Consider the following 7,820-nt stretch of genomic DNA (forward strand, 5'->3'; position numbering starts at 1 on the left):
TTTACCTAAAATGCAATACAACTCTGTGGATGCACCCTCAAAGCAAAATTGGCATTTAATAGACTATGTGATTATAAGGAGAAGAGACAGACAGGATGTGAGAGTGATGAAGGCAATGTGTGGCACAGAGTGCTGGATTGAGCATAGACTAATCCTCTCCAATCCATCCACATTCAGCAAAAGTGGTGGCCCCAAGGCAAAATGACTACCAGAAGAACAAATGTCAATGGATTAGAGCTTCTTTGAGCAGAGACAGTTTGTTGCTAACTTGGAGGGAAAGTTGAGCCAACACATGGTTGGCAATAGTGGAGCAGAAAAGAAGTGGGCAGCTTTTAGAGATTTGGTGTAGAGCATTGCATTTACTCATCTGGGCCAGAACACTTGCAAACATCAAGACTGGTCTGATGAAAATGATGGGGAAATTCAGAAGCTGCTAAATGAAAAATAAGAACTCCGTATGGTTACCAGCAGGATAGTTCATCCATCTCTAAGAAGGCAGCATTTAATTTCATCAAAAGTAAAGTACAAGTGAAGCTTAGAGAGAGCCAAGGATTCTTGGCTCAGTAAGAAGGCAGATGAAATTCAGTTTTGTGCTGATATTAACAATCTAAAGCACTTTTATGATGCCCTGAAGACTATTTATGGGCCAAAGACATATGATGCATCTTAACTACTCAGTGCTGATGAAGCCACATTGATTAGCGATAAAGATATGACCCTGGAGAGATGGGCTGAAAATTTCCACAGTGTTCTCAATAGACCATCATCAATCAATGCTGAAGCCATAGACCATTTACCTCAGGTTAGAGTCAATCCTTCTAGACAAATTTCCAACTGAAGAAGAGGTTTTGAATGCCATTAGGCTTCTCTCCTAGCAAAACCCCTGGTGCTGATTCTATTTCAGCTGAGATTTACAAGGCAGGGGGTCTATTACTCATATAAAAGCTGACTGAAATTTTCTGGGTTATATGGCAAGAGGGGGTTATCCCCTAGGAGTTCAAGGATGAACATTGTCCATCTCTATAAAGGTAAAGGAAATAAATTTTCCTGTAACAATCACGGTGTGGGGGTGGGGGGAAATGGGGCAGATTTCTCTTTTAGTCACTCCTGGCAAGATTTTTGCTAGTCCTTTTTAATAGGTTGATCCCTTACCTGGAAGATGGTCATCTACCTGAGAGCCAGTGTGGCTTCAGAAAGGGTTGAAGAATGAACAAAATGATGTTTGCTGCCTGATAACTCCAATAGAAATGCCAGGAGCAGAACAGAGGTCTATACACAATGTTTGTAGATCTGACCAAGGCCTTTGATACTGTCAGTCATGGGGGCTTATGGAAAACTGTGTCAAAATTTGTTTGCCTGTTCATCAGTATTGTATGTCATCATGCTTGCTTGGATTCTGGATAATGAATGATGTTCTCACACTTTCCCAGTCACCAGTAGAGTGAAATAAGGCTATGTGCTTGCTGCCATGCTTTTTAGCATGATATTTTCAGCCATGTTGTCCAATGCCTTCAGTGAGGATGAACACTGCATGAAAGTTAGCTACTGCATAGATAGTAAATTCTTCAACTAGAAAAGACTACAAGCCAAGACCAAAGTGGAGGGAGTGTTGGTGTATGATTTTTTGTTTGCAAATGATTGTGCACTCAGTGCAGCCTCTGAAGGTGATATGCAACAACATATGGATCAATTCTCTGATGCTTGTGCTAATTTTGGCCTAACAATTAACACCAAGAAAACACAGGTGCTCCATCATCCAATACCACACCATCCATATGTGGATCCATCAGTTACATCAAACGTAGAAGTTTTGGATGCTGTGTGTAAGTTCACTTACCTTGGCAGTATACTTTCCGGGGATATACACATTAATAACGAGGTTGACATATGAATTGCCAGAGCTAGTTCAGTGTTTGGGATGCTGTGAAGAAAAGTTTGGGAGAGAAGAGGTATTAGGCTGCCTACCAAACTGAAGGTCTACAGAGCCGTTGTGCTGACCTCATTGTTGTATACCTGTGAAACCTGGACAGTCTAGCAGTGCCATGCCAGGAAACTGAATCACTTCCATTTGAATTGTCTTAGGAAGATTCTGAAGATCACCTGGCATGATAAGATGAACAGACACTAAGGTCCTTTCTTGAACAAAACTGCCAAGCATTCAAACTCTACTGCAAAGAGTGCAACTCTGATGTGCTGGCCATGTTGTTTGAATGCCAAACTTACACTTGCCTAAAAGACTATTTTATGGAGAACTCTCACAGGACAAGCACTCACATGGTGGCCAGAAAAAATGATACAAGGACACTCTCAAGGTCTCTCTGTAGAACTTTGGAATTGACTGTGTGACATGGGAAATGCTGGCACAGGACTACCCAGCATAGTATGCCCTCATCAGAGAAGGTGCTGTGCTCTATGAGCGAAGCAGAATTGTCGTAGTTCAAAATATATGTGAGATGTGAAAATTTGGACAGCCCATCTCAAATGTTCACATGGGCTATTTACGTCCAATCTGTGGTAGGGCATTCTGAGGTTGTATTGATCTGATCAGCCAGTCAGACCCGTTGTAGCCTGACTCCAACATAGTGACGCCATTTTGGTCCTTTTCAAGAATGAAAGACAACAACCATATATCTCCAAGGCTTCATCCTTGACACTCTTCTTTTTCTCACTTGGTGATTTCATCAGTTTCCATAGATTCAGTTATCACTTCTATGCACATGATTTTCAGATCTACGTGTCCAGCCTTGATCTACCTCCTGACCTCCATTCTCTCCCATTACTAGCTGCCTATTGAACGTCTCAAACTGGATATCCCATAGATGTCTCAAAACCAATATACCCAAAACAGAACTCCTTTCCCCTCAAACCCTTCTCTCCTCTTTTGAATTTCCTTATTATTGTTGAGGGCACCACCATCTTCCTAGTTACCTAGGTTCAAAACCTTGGTATTATCTTTGATTTCTCATATGCACTCACCACATATATCTAATCTGTTGCCAAGTCTTGTCATTTCTACCTTTATAAGATCTCTTACATATGTCTTACTCTCTTTACTTACACAGCCACCACCCTGGTATAGACCTTTTATCACCCCATAGCTAGACTGTTGCTCTCCCTGCCTCAAGTCTTTCCCTGCTCCAGTCCATTTTCAACTCATCTGCCAAAGGATTCTTCCTAAAGTACAGGTCTGTACATGTTGCATAGGTCTCCCTTCTCAATAAACTCTCATGGCTCCCTATTACCTCTAGGATCAAATATAAAATCTGTTTGGCTTTCAAAATCATTTACAGCCTGGCCTCTTTCTACATGTCCAGTCTTCTTATAATTTACACTTCCCCCGTATTCTGGGGTCCAGTGACACTGGCCTATTTGCTGTTCCTTAAACATAAGACTGCCTACTCTGTAAATTTTTTTAGATGTTATTTTATTTTTTTCCCCAAATACATGTAAAAACAATTTTAAACACTCATTTTTTAAAAATTTCAAGTTCTCTCCTTCCCTCCCCTTTTCCCTGAGATGATAAGCAATTTGACATAGGTTATACATGTACAACCATGCCGTATTTCCATATTAGTCATATTGTGAAGGAAAACACAGAACAAAAAAAAAACCAGGAAAAAAATAAAGTGAAAAATTGTGTGTTTTGAGCTGCATTTAGACTCCATTAGTTCTGTCTCTGGAGATGGATAACATTTTTCATCATGAGTCCTTTGGAATTGTCTTGTCATTGAGAATAGCTAAGTTATTCACAGTTGATCGCTATACAGTATTGCTGTTACTATATACAACATTCTCTAGTTTCTGCTCACTTCATTCATCAGTTCATATAAGTCTTTCCAGCTTTTTCTGAAAGAATCCTGCTCATCATTTCTTATAGCACAATAGTATTCCATCACAATCATATACCACAACTTGTTCAGCATTCCCCAATTGGTGGGCATCCCCTCAATTTCTAATTCTTGGCCACCATAAAAAGAGCTGCTATAAATATTTTTGTACATGTTGGTCCTTTTGCTATTTTTATGATTTCTTTGGGATACAGACCTAGAAGTGGTATTGTTGGGTCAAAGGGTGTGTACAGTTTTATAGCCCTTTGGGCAAAGTTCCAAATGGCTCTCCAGAATAGTTGGATCAGTTCACAACTCTACCAACAATGCATTAGTGTCCCAATTTTCCCACCTCTTCTCCAACATTTATCATTTTCCTTTTCTGTCATGTTAGCCAATCTACTAGGTGTGAGGTAATACCTCAGATACTCTGTGTATTTTTTTTTTACTGTTTTCCATGCCTGGAATGTAAACTCCTTTTTCCCACTGACCAGAGGACACCTCTATTCAACTTCAAAAGATCAGAAGGTTTGGTCCATTCCTGGAGCACAGAAGGAAGTGATGGCAATGTCTGCATCAGGAAATGAGAGATTAGATGTGGACAAATTAGACACATATAAAAAGAGTAGCAGAGAGCTATACCTAAGGGGAACTTCATGAGGACTCCATTAAAGGAGAAAAGCATTTCCAGAAGCTGTGAATTAGTCCTTTGCTACATGTGTTCTCTAAGCTTGAGCCTGCTTTTCCCTAGATTCTAGATGTACTTGTGGGAGAGCATGTCCCATACTTTTGGGGAGATTGGTTTTATTTCTACTATTTTTACTATATCTGCTTAGTAAATACCCTGTTCTAAAAACCAATTAAGTTTTTGGTTGGCTGATAATCAATGGGAAACACACTGGATGGGGGCTCTTGAATGAATTCTATCCCTCAGGGTTACCTTTAAAACCTTGAGAAAGTAATAGTCAGCTTCTCTTTGAGAACTCAATTTGCCAATGCTGGTGGGATTTGAGAGAGGGAGGCAGTGTCACACATTTTAGGCACTTTCTTGAATTGTACTGACTAAGTAATTTTTAAGGCATTGGTCAAACTTTTTTTTTTTTTAAACTGGATTTAGGATTTCATTTGTGCAAGGAATTTTTGCTAAGGAACTTCAATCAGTTTGTAGGTCCTTCTGACACTAAATGAGACTCTTCATTCTTGGAGTATGAGATCAGGAGGTCCTGTGGTGAACCCCTCCCCCACAGACTGCACCAACCACAGTCCAGGCAGTTTTTCCAGCAATCAATCGCTCTCTCTTTCGAAACAGTGGTAGGGGACAACAGGGAATGGATGACTTGTTTTATTTTAAAAAAAAAATATGTTATTGATGCCTTTTCTCTTTATATCTTAGTCATTCCCCCTCCCCCCATTGAACTTTGCTCTGTGACAGAGAAAAACAATTAAACAAAAACTTCTGCTACAGCCAAATCGTTACCAAGCACTTTTTAAGCACCTACTATATACTAAATGAGGCAGTTAGATAGCTCAATGGATAGAGTGCTGGGCCTGGAGTCAGGAAGACCTGAGTTCAATCTGGCCTCAGACATTTACTGTGGGACTCTGGGCAAGTCACTTTAACCTCTGTTCGTCTTAATCCACTGGAGAAAAAAATGGCAAACCACTTTAGTATCTTTGCCAAAAAAAGCCCATGGACAGTGTGTTCCATGGGGTCATGAAGAATTGGACAGGACTGAATGGCTGAACAACAAAAATGCTACGCCCTAGTGCTAGGGATATAAAGAAAGGCATTCTCTGCCCTCAAGGTGCTCACATTCTAACAAGGGTTGGGTGGGGAGAGGAACAATATGCAAAAAACTATGTTCGTACAAAATGTATCTGAGGTAATGCATACAATAGTCTGTATCAGCCATAACTCAGCTTTCTACCATGAGGCAGGTGGCATGCTTGTTACCTCTTTGCGAGGACTTTCATTAGTTGCTCCATTTACTCAGAGTCCAACTCCCTATTGGTGATCTTTTTATTTCCAACTTTCTCAAGACCTTGTCTAGAAAGGAGTTAGGAAGAGCTGAGATCAAATCCAACTTGAGATGTTCATTTGATCCTGGGCAAATCACTTAACCTGTCGGTCTCAATTTCTGTAAAATGAGGGTGATAGTAGCACCTCTCTCCCAGGGTTGTTGTGAGAATCAAAAGAGAAAGTATTTGTAAAAGGCACTTTAGCAGAGTACCTGGCACACAGTAGGTGTTTAATAAATGCTTGTTTCCTTCCTTCCTTTCCCCTGCCCAGGGAGCCATTCCTTGTGTATCTATTTGGCATTTAAAGCCCCTTACAACCTGGGTCTAATTTATCTCTCTTGGCTGATTTTACATATGACTTTCCTTTTTGCCCTAGACCAAACTGGTCTTCTTGTTCTGTTTCCAGTCACTAGGTCTTTGAACAGATCATACCCATTGCCTGGAATGCACTCCCTCCTCTCCTTTGCTTCTTAGAATCCTAAACTTCCTTCATAGCTCAGGAGATTCCACCAGGTGCTAGTGCCTTACTCCAATGAGGTTGTATTTACTTGATATATATTTGCATGTACTTGCATGTGCACAGGTTTATTTCTACTCCCTTAGGGTAAAGACTCCCATTTTTTTTTTTTGTTGTTAGGTTTTGTTTTTGCTAGGCAATGGGGTTAAGTACCTTGCCCAGGGTCACACAGCTAGTAGGTGTCAAAGGTCTAAGGCTAGATTTGAACTCAGTTCCTTCTGACTCCAGGGTGGGTGCTAAGACTCTCATTTTTGTTTGTGTCTAGAACTCACAGCTAAAAATTGTTGGGACATTAAACACCCAGAAAAGGGGTTTTGTGTTTGAATTCAAAGCAACATACACATACATGTGCATGTGTATGTGAACACATAGGTACTTAATGAATGTGTGTTGATATCTTGCTAGATTGAAGGAAGCGAAATGACAGGCCCATAGACCATGCACACACTTATATAGACAAGCAGCCTACTGTAGTACAAAAAGCACTGGCTTTACCTACTCTAGCATCTCTGGGGAAGATAATACTGTTCAATCTTTCTTTTGTTTAACTGACATTTCTCTTGCTGCTTGCTTGGGGAAGTTAATTTCTTTCCCACCCACATATATCCAGAAGCTCCAATAGCCACAGAAAGACAAAGAATCACCCTAAGAGGATGGGATTTTATTATCTGAATAGTAAAAGATGATTTCTAAGTTCTGCGTGAAAGGCACCAAAAATGCCGCCCTAGGAGAGTTTTCTAAAGGAACCTCTCAAACTGCCCAGAGTCTTGAGGTAAGGCAAGGCAGGGAGAATCTGGCAATAGCCCAAGGCTACATACCTGGAGGGGCTGACCTTTTGCTCTGCTTTGTGTTTATTGCTAAGTCTAATGTTTATTCCCTTTTTCAGCAGGGTCTTGAAGCATTTGAAAATTGTTTGCTAGAGTCTGAGGGAGGATATAGGAGAGGAGATAAGAGAGGTATGTCTGACTCACTGCTGGGAATTGTTAAGATACTAAACACCCAGGAAAGGGGTTTTCTGTTCAAAGTGCCACAAACATACATATATGTGTGCACATATGTGAATAGATACACATAGATATGTTCAGCTTTGTACCTATGAAGACATACACAAGTACTTATAGATAATGCAAATACACATACAAACTCCACATGGATGTACATACACATGGGTAGGTACAAGTAGACACTGGATGCTCAGACACAGACCCACAATTACACAGAGTGGTCTACTGGCAGGAACATGGAATTTGGGGTCAGGTGAGCTGAGTTTGAATTCTGGCTGTGCCGCTTTGCTAGTTGTGTGACCTTGGACAAATCATGTAATCTCTCTGAGCCTGTTTTCTCATCTATAAGATGAAAGGATTGTATTACATGATATCTCTGGTCCCTTTCAATCTAACCTCTCATCTCATATATACATACATACATTCACAAATGCACACATGCATACATAGACA

Source organism: Vombatus ursinus, unplaced genomic scaffold (genome assembly GCF_900497805.2).
Source record: "Vombatus ursinus unplaced genomic scaffold, bare-nosed wombat genome assembly UNPS02014941.1, whole genome shotgun sequence".
Classification (NCBI taxonomy): Eukaryota; Metazoa; Chordata; class Mammalia; order Diprotodontia; family Vombatidae; genus Vombatus; species Vombatus ursinus.